Below are 13,968 nucleotides of genomic sequence, written 5' to 3'. Positions count from 1 at the left end.
TCATTCATTTTAGCTTGTGAAATCTTTACAACAGGCACATTCTCTTTTACCTTTCTCCTAGTGCTAACTGCCTTCGTTAGCTCCCTCCTAGCTTGTGGACACAATGCAAGAAATTGAGTCCATGAGATATCAAGAACCTTACCTCTCATGTCTTCCAATAGGTTGTATGGAGCCATATCATGTCCAAGAGGGAAGTTTTGGAGATTGATATGTCGTTGAGTCCTCTTGGACTCCTTGGTCTCATTTTCCTTCTTGCCCCGTCCATGGTCACTCTGTAATGTGACTCCTTCTTTCTCCTTACCTTTTCCACGGCCCCGCTTAACGCCATTTTCTTCCATGTCAATCTCATTTGAATTTGTCACCTCTACCACATGCACATTTGGATATGGCAAAGGTACAACTCCTTCCACTCCTCGTGGAGGTGGTCTTTCCCCATTTGGTCTTTGTAGAAGCATTGGCTATTGACTAGCTCCTTCACCTATGTTCATCACTGGGTAATTCAAGTTAGGTCTCCCTCGCTCCCCATGGGGCCAAGGACAATTATACATCCCATATCCAGATTCCTCGCAATTCCAATAGTGTAATACCCTCCTAGGTCATGGCTCTCACTCCTCAATTTTCTTTGTTTGTCCCTTGGGACCTACAGCTTGTGCAAGGTGAATTGATAAGTTGCTCAAGGACTCATTTAGCTTCTCAATCACCTCAGTTGTTACCTCAGGAATCTCTATAGATGTTGATGCTTGCAATTTTCCCTTGGTTCTAGGACCCTCTATTGGAACCTCTCCCCTTAGGCACTTGAGCTTTCTATACTTCTTAGCAACCCTAGTTTCAGCTGCATCAAAGGTAGCAGCTGCACCCGCCTCAAAGTTTATTTTGAGTGTGGAAAAGAGACCGTATATGAACCTCTCCTTCTTTAGTAACTCTGCACCATCACCAGAGTTAGCAAGATTTCTCAGCCATATAGTCCAAAGACGTAGAAACTTTGTTTGTATATGTAGTAGTCATCTAAGTCTTTTTGCTTGTGAGAAACGATGTCTTGCCATAGCTTTTGAGTGTTTTGGGGGTCAAAGAAGTATCACTTGAAATGATCAAGAACTTCCTTATAGTTTTTCTTAATCTCCTAAAATAGAGAGTCAAACCAAGTGCTAGCATCCTTCCTCAGAACTACCTCAAACATTTATAAGAATTCCTCATCTCCTATCACCCTTTTTATGTGGCAAGCCATTTTGAAATTTGCTAAAAATAACTCGACATCCTTGTCAGGCTCTCCAAAGAAGAGGAGATGTCCTGACATTTGGCATTGGGCCTCCATTGGATCAATTTCGAAGTGACAAAATGTTTCTTTTTTTCTTTCTTAAAAATATTTACACAATCATGTTTTTTAAATTGCAATCTATTCTACAACAAAATAAACATATGCACATCAAATGATCTATGATAGTCAACAAGAGGCAGGATGATAGAATTTGGTGACGCGATAATTTCTCCTCCTATTTGAGCACCAAACATGAACACCATACAACGTGGAAAGTGGATCTTTCTACTTATTACAACATTTATTCTAATGTGTGGAAATCAAAGGGAAAAAACTCTATTCATGGGCCATTATCCACGGTCTATGCATTATCTAATGCTTAAAACAAAACAAAAATATAGACGTCCAAACTAAGGTTGTACCTAATGAGAGAAAAAATAAAAGGATTAACTAAAGCGTTTATCTCGGCTAACCTAAGAGGACCCAAATTCTACAAATTACTGATGAAATTATAATTTAGTGCTAACAATGATATGCACATTTTGCCTTGCAATGGAAACAAATGGGTCATACAAGTTTCGTGATTCATACAACCTACTTGAATATGCCAAAAGCTAAGCATTTATGCAATATGCGGCAACAACAGACACCAAGCCCTCCTCAAAAGGGGCACCAAAATTGAGACGGTCTGGGGTGGGTAGCAAGAGAGGAGACCTCTAAACACCCCTCAAGGCTCCCGTGCTGCTCAATTGTGGCTGAGGCAACCACAAGCAAGAAAAACGTAGAAACAACCCCACAACCAAACAAGTAAAGGGGCACCACCTAGTTATGGGATGCAAACTAGGATGCAAGAGATTTTGTCACAACCAAGAAGAGGTGCAACAAAACACACACAAGCAATCACACACCAAGACATACACCAAATGGAGCAAGAGAGAGCTAGAGCGAAGGAAAGAAAGAGAGTAATGGAACTTGCGTAATACCTTGTTTGTGACTTGCAAATAGAAATTATTTGTTAGGACGCTATCGTAGAGCTTGCACAAAACTAACCCAATGCTTAATAAATGCTAAAACATCACCATCACATACACACACATTGTCTTAGGGTTGTACAAAAACCCCTCACCACCATATCCTCTTACAATGAGAAAGAACTTGGCAATGAATACACACTAATCACTTCCTCAAACAAGCTGAAATGAGAGAACTTAAAAGATACAAGTCACCTCGCATTTGCCAAGAAACTTTACACGAGTGGAAGGACGAAGATTCTAAAACCAAGCATGTCTTTGAAGCACCAAAACCTCAATTGTTGATAGTGGAAGAGAATGTACATTAGTGGTTTGAGATAGGGCACTCGCACTCTCTCACTTTGCAACATGTATCATCAAAGCTTCTCTCACACCGTGTCAAGCTCACAAGGTGATGACTACACCTAAATCTATCCTCGTGTATAAGGTGTTGGGGTGTTTTGTGATATATTTAAGATGATTTACAAGAAGGAGAGGGGATTATTTATAGGTTGGAGACCCCTTATTAAGGTTATTGATAACCTTATTTACAAGTGAATCACATTAAGATTAGGATTTCTTTTGAATATCAAAACATTACGGGACTTCTTTGTCTTCTTGATTCATGGATGTGGACTCAATAGAAAGGCATTATTGATGGTAGATGGAATGAAATGAGAGTGTTAAGGAAGGAGAGAGAGAGAGAGAGAGAGAGAGAGAGAGAGAGAATTTTTATTGCGTACATGTCTTGAGGTGAGGTGCCTTTTAAGGTTAGGTCAATGGATATTTTGTGTTAATAGGTTAGTGGTTAGTGTTAGTAATCACTAAAAATCTAATGATATATTTACAATAGGTAGAATGAGGTGGAGGTTGAAGAAATATGGGTAAATGAAGTAACGGAATCCTTGTGATGGTGAAGTTTGAATAAGTTTTGGACTTACTTGTGTAGGTTCTCAAAAATGACTGTCGGTCCTCTTCTTTTTCTTCTCTTCTTACGTCGTCGTCGCCAAGGTTGAATCACCACTATGAAAATGCCGATGTTGGTTGATGAGAATCCCCAATTATCAGAGATTAAACATGATTTACATGCTGAATTTTATGTATATAGAGAAAAGGTAAGAAGAAATTGAATTTAGAGGTAATAGAGAGGGGCATAGAGATGGTGTATGTACATGTAGAGTTCATATGAGAGCTATGGAAGTGAGAGGGAGGTTAATGGTGAAGAGGATGAGAGAAACCATGGAAGGTGCACGTTCGAGAGAGGGATAGAGAGAAATGAGTGTGTGTGTGTGTGTGTGTGTGTGTGTGTGTGTGTGTGTGTGTGTGTGTGTGTGTGTGTGTGTGTGTGTGCGTGTGTGTGTGTGTGTGTGTGTGTGTGTGTGTGTAGAAGTGTGACGGAAGGTGAGAGAAGATTAGGGTGACTTGTGAGAAAAAGTCTTCAGCGGTCCCCCTTTTGTTGAATTTACATAATCCTCCAAGAGTAAAGCTCTTCCTTGCATGAGAGAATGACCTGATAGATTCTTGATGATTTGAAAATATGTCTGGATAAGGATTATTCACAAATATAATATATAGATATGATAGAAAAAACAAGTTAGTATATAAACTATTCATGGAATCTGGAATAGTGTCAGTTGTATATAAATATAAAATAAAAAATATATATAAAAATATAGGGAATCAAATGAGGGGACCCTCATTTGTTTCTATTGATTTATGACTATTTACAAGAAGTAAATAAGAATGCATGTAGAAAAATGGTAATTTAGTAAAAGGGAAGGATTAAGTGAAAGGTACTTTTGTGATTTTTCTCGGAGTGGTTTCACATGAAGATTTAGAGAGACTATTTCTATATGGAATAAAGAGTATGCAAAATGAAAAGAAAACTTATGATAATGGTGAGTCAATGTAATAACATACTTAGGTAAATAATCCACACCTAAGTAAAAATATATAATTAAATACCCAAAAAATTATAATAAAAAAATTTATATTTAGAACCTATATAAAATGAAATATTTACACACAAATGGATCATAATACATTTTATTATTATTATTATTAATTTTTTTGGCTCAACTATCCCAATGACTAGCTAGCTTATGGTTTTAAGGAGATAAGGAAAAGTCCCCTAGCTCACACACGCCTATGTACAGTGAAAGGGTGAGGATAGCCACAGAGTTAAGTGATTTTGGCAGGGTGAGGTAGCTCACTATGGCAATTTCAGATAGCCAAAAAACGGCTATCAGTGAAAGTAAACGCGCACAGCAACAAACAACGAGAGGGGAAGGGGGTCGATGGGAACCTTCTCAAAGCTTGCGACAGTGACAATTCCTCTTCCATAGGCCTAGGTGATGCCACCAAAACTAACCATACCTCTTGTCGTGTAGGTCCTAAGTGCAACCCTCCCGGTAAGGGACCTTGCCCACACTCCACTCCCTTCCTCGTAAGAGAGCTTGCCCATAGCTCCAAGCTTTCCATGAAGGACAGAGAGAGAGAGAGAGAGAGAGAGAGAGAGAGAGAGAGAGAGAGAGAGAGAGAGAGAGAGAGAGAGAGGGGGGGGGGGGGGGGCGATCCATGCCCAAGTCTTTCACATGCTCTCCTCAACTGTCCTTCTCCCTTGAGCTCTGATACCACTGCAAGAGATTGGGGACTAGCACATGCAAATATCCACCCATCCATGCCATATATAGACCCTTGGTTTGTTAAATGTAGCCCCTTATAGTGCATATGCGTCTTTTCCGTTGGCCACCTACCCAACCCTACTAAGGCCTGACATCTTTCTTTTTTATGAAGAGCATAACTCAAAAAAATAGATGGCTTCCATGCAATTAGAATATGATCTACTCATAAAGGCCATTGGTACAAAGTGGATTTACAGGTTGAAACATAAGCAGGATGGTGAGATTAATTGCTACAAGGCTAGACTTGTTCCAAATGTTATGCACAATCAAAAGGCATTGACTATGAAGAGACTTTTACTCCCACTTTCTGTACGACTATTGTTCATTTTCTATGTGCATTGGCAGCTCATTTTGGATGGAATGTACATCAATTGGACATTGTTACTTCTTTCTTGAATGGTGATATATTTGAGGAAGTATATGTAATGTAGTCTTCAGATATATGTATATTTGAGGAAGTATATGTAATGCAATCTTGAGATTTTATCAAGAAAGGACAAGAAAATAAAGTGTACAAATGTAAGAAAGCTTTGCATGGGTTGAACTTGTCTTCTCATTCTTGGTATGAGAAATTTGACAAACAAGGCTTTCGTAACGGTCCAACTAAGAGCACTTTGTATGTCAAATGTGAGGGACATGTGTTTCTCATCGTTGTTTTGTATGTAAATGATTTGTTGATTACTGATCTAAATGAGATATACATAAATGAATTTAAGGTTGAATTGAATTCCACTTTCAAGATAAAATACTTGGGGCTTTTGCATCATTACTTGGGTATACAATTTAAGCATCATAATGGAGGTCTTGGTTTGTGTCAAGCAAGATAGAAACATTACTTTGTAAGTTTGGACTTGATTGTGAACATATTGCTACTCCAATGAAAACAAATTTAAAATTGAGTCTTCATGATGGTGGAGATCTTGTTTATGCCACTTTATATCACACAGGTCATTAGATTGATGCATAGCCCAAGGTCTAAGCATTGGTAGGCTGTCAAAACAATCTTTTGCTATTTGAGTGGCATTTTATATCTTGGGTTGTTTTATCCCAAGGGGATATCATTGCCACTAGTTTGTATGTTTTCTAGAACTCAAATTGAGCTGGTTGTTACCACACAAGTGTTCACAAGTAGTTTTTGTTTCATGCTCGGCAGGAAATCATACTCAAGAAAATAATAAGGTGGAGTGTGAATATATGTGTACACCGCATTGCGGAGAGAGAGAGAGAGAGAGAGAGAGAGAGAGGAGTGGAGGGTGAAATAGAGTGTGCAGAGACATAGAAGAATGATAAAAGAGAATCTTTAAATGCCACATCTAAATGAAACAAGCAACCATGAATTAATGCAATAACAAGAATCTAGTTATACCATAATATCAAAAATATAAATGATTAACAGAGCATCCGACCTTGTGTAGGGATTGACCAGTCCACTCATCCACTTCTGCTCTACCACACATAGAGAGAATTTCACTTTACAGGAGCGAGCCAAAACACCTCCAATATACCTGAGTCAAGCATAGGTTGAGACTGCTTCATCTCCATCCATGAACATTGTGTGCGTCTGTTGCACGTGTCAATGCAAGGGACTTGCCGATACACTGTGTGCAAGCCACAAATGGCTCCAAGCATGCAACTAGCCTAAACTAGTAAGCTCAAAGATGTTGATGGTGTGTCACTCACCGCTCTACGCTTGTTGTCATGGAGGATTCCTTGCTGCGAACAAAAAGGAGCCACTGTTGCATTGTGCTCAACTGCTTCGTCGTCGTCGTGCCATCATCGCAATGCTTGATCGCTCTCTCTCTCTCTCTCTCTCTCTCTCTCTCTCTCTCTCTCTCTCTCTCTCTCTCTCTCTCTCTCTCTCTCTCTCTCTCTCTCTCATGCATACACACACACACACAAGGAGATGAAGAAGAAGAAGATGGAGATGGAGCAAGAGCACTCTTCAATTGCACAAATGAGAGAATGAGTGAATTTCAGGTTTAGTTGACTTTTATATGAGCTCGCCGCATTCACACTTGGACGCCCATGCTTAGCCAACTAATCTCTTGAATGTTCCACTTAGAGTGCGCCTCTCATCGACAATCACTCTACCCTTTTTCTATTGGACCAATAATCCCGATCCTTGACTCTACTAAATAAATAATACGGCGTCTGTCATAGGTGATAGGGTGTCCGTGAGCCATGAGGATCAATATGCCCCCCTTCCTGATGTAGATTCTGTCCTCGGAAGCTATTGAGTTGAACTTCGTTTGTCGAGGTGGAAGAGCATTTGAGATGAATATCCTTAGCCTTGTTCAGTCACACTGCAAAATCAAACAACATTGGCACAGTAATTGCATTCTCATATACAACTAAAAAGCATATGTAGTTGTAGACAGACAATTTGATTGGTAACAGAATTTTAAACCATTTGTCAGCAATAAACATTAAATTGCAATATAATCAAACGTATAAACAGTTGTAAAGATAAAAAATTAAACAAGTCTAGGATCGCTAATTTAACGATCAAAAGGCACTAAAGATTGACTATTAATACCATGGGCAAGCTTCTCAAATTTTTTTGGTCAATTAAGTTGTTTAATCGCGAGAGCCAAGTATTTCATGTTCGAAGGCTGACTAGAGGCTATACTTAGAAGACCTCGTAGTTAAGCTACGATAAAAGGAATACTCATGAAATCATCGCCTAACTTATTTACTTTTCTTTGACCTCCCAAAGTCTTTTCACAGTGATTCAATTTTTATGTGCGTGCTTATTTTGTATGCCTTGGATTTTTTGCATTTCAAGGAAAAGTGCCCACACTGGGAACCTCTAGGGCTCTAGTACCATAGGCGATACATGTGAGTGGAGTACCAAATCAAGCTGAGATTTCTCTTCCAGCTTAAAATTTTACATTGTGACACTTTGATTTTTTTGTTTGTTCGTTTTCAGCATTTTAATTTTGTAACTTTTGGGGGTCATATAACACTGTTACCCTCCCCAAGCTCATCGCACTATTAAACTCCCTTTATAATACTTAAGCTAAAGGTCAAAAGGAACTAAGCCCCCTAGTACATTGCACACAATGCTGCCTAAATCAAATTAAGAACCTAAGTAACCATAGATTATTAGGAAGGCATTCCCCATGGTATTAAGAGAAGATCTCTAACACCGAGCTTAGTCAAACTAGCTTAGTCGGATTGCTTGATTTTCAAACCTAGTACATTTAATTTAATGTTTGATAATGCGCTGAATAATATGCTACCAATCACAATTAAAGGAGACAAACATGGATGCAAAAAAGATAAGGGACAATGCTAATGGACAAAAAACACCTGTTTGTGTTGATGATGGTGCTTGGTTTGAAGAGTGAACAAGAGAAAGATTCCATGAAGGTCCAAATTCTAACCACAGCAACACGTTCATGTACACACAAGGAAACACAAAGAATACCTCTAGGAGGCACATCAATGGGAAGAAAGAACTTTGTTAATCACTAAACTCTAAAACAGAAACACTCTTATCATACTAATTCTACCTATCCTCCATCACTCGAGTGATGAGGATCAAAGGTGTTTTATTGCAAAGGTTTCTGTTTCAGTGTGCCGGATGTGAATGTGTAGGTCTGGGTCAATGTTTTGACTTTTATTGTGCATACTCGTTTGCTAATTGCTCTTGCTTTTTATTATTTTTGTTTTTTGTGAGTATAATGCTTTATATATACATTCCCTAAGATTGGGAGATTGAGAGGTCATGGAGGAAGGTTGAGAGGGGAGTGAGTGAATGATGACTGTCAGCAAACACTCCCCCCTTCCTTGGGTAGATCATACCGTTTGAAATGTGCTCGTCACCATATGAAAACAATTGTTCGAGTTGGTAATAGGTAGGATTTTTGCCATTAGTTTTCTATTACCTTAGGTGCCTTGTCGAGTTGCAAGGGTGGTAAGGTACTCTCCCAGGATCGAACTTGAAGTGGTTCATCAGGTGATTCTTGAACACTGGGAGGTGTGGATTTCTTTGTAGCTTCATGGAGGTCCACTATTGTAGGTGGAGGCTGTGGAGAAGCTTTTATCTCTATGGATGCATTAGATGAGGAGCTAGAAGCTTCATGGGACTCCCCCCTTCCTGAGCTAGGTGGAATAAATTGTTCTTTCTTTGGTACCCAAACTAGCTCTAGAGCGGGTGTGTAGCATTCTGTGTTTTTTCTTTTCCACGATCGTGCATTCATTTTGGAGCTACAGGATTGGGCTCACATGGGTCAAGTGACAAGTAAGAGCACAATCTATTTCCTAGAGGATGTGCTCGACCAGTTACAAGATCCACTCAAATAACAGAATCTTGGAACTGCAAGTAGACATGGTTTTTAGACGAGTCATGCACCATTTTTGCTTCCCTCATGAAAGGACGTCCTAAGATCATCTCCGATGCCATAGTGTGCTTGGAGGAATCCATAACAATTAACGTAATTCTTATTTTATGTCCAAAGACCTTGATCTTGAGATCTTCTAGCATCCCAATAGGTTTAACAATAGACCCATTGGCCATCTTCACTACTATGGTTGTGATCGCAAGGTAGGTCTTCACATAGTTTCCCAGCAATTTTTAGTCACAATGCTAACCCCAGTGCCACCATCAACAGTTAATCCCTTTGTAGTGATTCGTATGGTTGCATTGGATTCGTCACCCTCAAAGTATTGTCCCAACTTGTTAACAGGTATTTTGATAACAAGGTTCTCATCTGAGGAAGGCTTGAAGAGCTGAGACTACCTCAGGGTCTTTATATAGTTTGGACATGATGGTGGTTCTAACTTTTGAAGACATGAAATCCATCAATTTGGAAATGTTTAACAGCATCTTTTGGGCTTCAGTCCCTTGACGTGGGGAAGATGGGATCTCCATTTCTGTGATAGGATCACGTAGTCCCTCTCTAAACATTCTTTTCATCAAGATGTGAGTACGCCCACTTTCCCATGACTTTAAGTCACTTTCTTCTTGGATGACACTAGGTATGGCTAAGGGTCTATAGACTTGGTGAGGTTGTTGTTGCATAGGGAACACGGTGTCTGTAATCTGGATTTGCCTAGGTGTTGGTTCTAGATCCCTTTGGGTATCTTCTACCAAACTCCTTAATTGCTTGATTCGCTCAATCTCCTCTATAGGGTTTGGGTAAGTTCATATCTTCTTTTTGGGTCCTGGCCATTGTGGCTCATGAAGATCTTCCTCTTTGGTTTCTATCCTAGTGGTCATTTTCATCTCCATGGTTTCTCTTGAATCAGAATCCTCTTCAGCGTCATTCATATATACGGGGTCATCACCAGTCCCTATGTTGGTCTTTGAACTAGGGTCTGACTTTGTTGCTTTTTGCGATCTCTTCCTTTGTGTTTTCTTCTTTTTCTGAGATAGGGCAATTGATGCCGTGTCTCTTTTCTCAAGAATATAATTTTGTTTTCGGAGCATCGATCGTGTGAGTATGTTTACTGGTACCACAGGAGTACTTTGTGATGGCTCCTCGATAACCTCAATCAAGTTTAATGGCGTGATCCTCAGTGCATTTGAATTATTTGGACATTGTGCAATCAAATGATCTACGCCACATCGATTACACATGAGTATCGTCATTGTAAACGTGCTCGCATGAATGGTTTGCATTAGTGTGGCATTCTTTTGTAGCCTAATAGGACACTCGGCCAGACATTGTGGACCTCCACACTCATAGCATTGAAGAGGTGGTCCCTTGACATTGTAATTGATATTTTGGCCTCTTGCAGCAAGAGCAGCTACTTGATAAACAGGTTTGACTTGTCCCCAATAGTCTTCCATGTAGTATTGTGGACTTTCTTCAAGCGCATCCATCCCATAGGCAATATTAGGATCTATATCTTCCTCACAGCCTTCCAAACAAGCAATAGATGACACACAATCCACTTGATTCACAGAAGTGATTCTCGGATGTGGTGGTTGCGGTCCTAGCACTGGAGGTGGTAAGGGTGTTGTTTGAACAACATTTTGGGCCCTAAGGACCATGTGTTGTGATGTTTGTTCAAGAGGTGGGGTCGGCATCAATGCAGGCACTCGAGGTGTGTCTGTCCGTGCTAAGATTGGTCTATTGGCCATTGCGCACTTAAATACTATGCAATCCTTAGCTTGATGACCATACCTCCCACAGGCATTGCAGTTCCCATTGAATTTTACTCTAAACGGAGGGCATTCATTGGTACTATGCGGTCCATAGCATACTGAGCACCATTCTTGCTCCCTTCTTGGATACATATGATTGTTTTGCGGAGCACGATTGTCTCTAAGACTCTCTTGAATAGCCTTGGTGAGATATGCTAAAGTCATCTCACATATCTTTGGCTCCTTAGCAATAGGCTTTAGGGTCATTGGCTGATGCCCCGATGCTTGCGAGCTAATAGATTTAGGGTCAACAGACCTCTTTCTCCTTGAATCATTAAATTATCCTCCAATTGGATCGCATTGATGGTGACTGCTTTCCAAGTGGTGATACCTCTAATGACTAGGCCATTGTAGATATCCTCATGTCGTAATCCCCTAATGAATCTATCAAGCAATTGATTATTATTGAAGCGCTCATTTGGATTACAACAAGAATTCAAATGCTTCAAGCGACTAATAAAGTCTCTCACCTACTCTCCTTCCTCTCGTTGGGCTTTCTGGAGCTGAGAAGCTACACCCCAAACCACTCCCACTCGTGAAAAAAAGCACATTGCTTTTCAAAAACGTCAAAAATAAAAAAACCTAAAAATACCGTAAAGAGCAAAAAAAACTCAAAATTGAACCACGAGTTCTCTTTATCCAACAAAACAAGAAAGCGGATTTGTTTTTCACTAAAAAGAACAAAAATTTATGAAAAACTAAAAATAGCGTGGAAACGTCCGAAAAACATATTTTTACAAAATTGAACCATAGCTTTCTCGAGATTCGTAAATTAAGGATCAAAATCTGCCTTTTGCAAAAAAAATGCCGAAAAGCACGAAGAGTATGAAAAAGTTAAAAAACATACATTAAAGGAACCAAAACGAAAGAACAAAGACAATTTTGACAAGAAACAACATTGAAGAAGGTGATTGGGTGTTAATGTATGATAGTAATCTACATACTGTCATGAGAAAGTTTGTAAGAGATGGTTCGGTCCATATTTTGTGAAGCATGTGTATAGCAATGCCACCTTAAGTGAGCTTGATGGGACAAAACTAAAGGTTCCTGTTGCTGGAAAAAGGATCAAAATGTTCAAAGGAAGGAATGACACTGAAACATTTTGAAATTGGAGTTGATCTCTTTAGATAGCTTATTCCAGTGTTAGAGTTTATAGCTACTGGTGATTCATTAGTTCAATCAGTAGAACTGGAGAAAAAGATAGAAACTGAGCTAGAACAGTTACATGAACTGGAATACATCTGCTGAGAAATAGACAAGCTGAATGACTGGAATTAGTGTTCAGATTCAGTTCCAATTTAGATTCAAATTCAGATTCATATTTAGATTCAGAAGGAATGGATACAAAGCATATCTGGCTGAAGTATACTCGACTACTGTATTAGGAATTACAGAGTAAGAGTACAAGTGGGGATAATGTAGCTTAGGAACAACTTCAGGACTACAACCACACATTAAGAGTAGGAAGTTAAAAGATAAAACAACCCAAAAGTACAGCCAAAAATTGCCAACCCGATTACAATGTAATGGGTCCTATTTATAGCCTCTTGGAGTTACTGTGGTAACCATCATGGTAATTACTAACTGGTCCGCTGCTCGGCTTCCCAGGAGCTGGTTTCCACCTAGTGAAACTGCCTCCGCCAGTGAGACTGCCTCCACCATCTACATCCTTCCCTCCTTTCTTGAATTTTGGTAAGACTCCAAAATTTCTTGGGAAAAAAAAATTACACCATCTGATCCTTCTGAAACATAGCTTTAAACCATATTTCATGCTTTGTTGAGTGCTTGACACCCCCTATACTTGTAATTCCAAGGGTGTCAGCCAAAGAGATGTCCACACTCGACTAAGAAAATCCACCGTCTGATTCTAAAAATGTTGGAAAAAAACCACCGTCTGATTCTGAGACGGCTGAAAAATTCCTGCGTTGAATACCAAGATGGAACTACCCAGTATCCTTCCACTGAACCCGCTTCGTTTTGCCCTTAGGTCTTGATGGTGTCGCCGAAGTCCTAGTGCTAGCATTGTCCTTCTGAATGAGTCTGTAAATGGCCTCTTGCTCAAGCTGATCCCGCCTCTCTGTGGTCATTTTGACTTCATAAGGCATGAGGGGATGATAAGTTTTGGTGTCAGGATCATGGAGCGTGCGCCTGCCTTTAGTTAGTCAAGTCCTGGCAATGCGAAGCTATATGGATCCATCCTTCTGGAAGAGGCTGATATGCTTTGATCCGAGCTTCAAAGAGAATCTCAGCCATCTCTCTATATTGGGGTCCTAGGCCTGGTTTAGCTATAATGTCCTTTTCAGGAACTTTAGAGGACTCAACAATGAGTTGCAGCAGTTGGTTGGTGATCTTAGTGAGATCTCTGAGCTGAATTTTTCACTATCCCATACACAGTTTGATCCTCTGCACCTCATCTCTTAGCTCTTGAAAATCATTTAGCTGAAGAGAATCATTGAATAGCGTTTGCCAGGTTTTCCATTCCACAATCGATCGCTCATACCAATCCTGAAGATCATCAGTAATCTTGAAGTATGTGAGCCGATCTACTGGTTCTGTATGTTGAGGATAGAGTGTTGGAAAAAATCTTGGCAACTTTGCCTCTCTTGTTGGTAAAGCATACAGGAGAATTGGGGAATCAGGCACAAATTCTAAGAAATTAAGGACAGCCTTGTTCTCTTGCTGCATCATCTTTCTGGTTACTTTAACCAGCTGAAACAGTCGCCGGAGAGCATTTGCCTGTTCTCCTACTGACATTCGAATTTGAGGTCCCTTGCTGGTGGCAGTCTGATCTTCAAGAATAGCTCGCACCCTTTGATCCAGAACTCCCCTAGCAATCTGCATTTGCACTAAGACCTCTTTTAATTG

The sequence above is a fragment of the Adiantum capillus-veneris genome, chromosome 24, assembly GCF_014529385.1.
Source record: "Adiantum capillus-veneris isolate H3 chromosome 24, ASM1452938v2, whole genome shotgun sequence".
In the NCBI taxonomy this organism is placed as follows: Eukaryota; Viridiplantae; Streptophyta; class Polypodiopsida; order Polypodiales; family Pteridaceae; genus Adiantum; species Adiantum capillus-veneris.
This window is presented reverse-complemented; position numbering follows the sequence as displayed.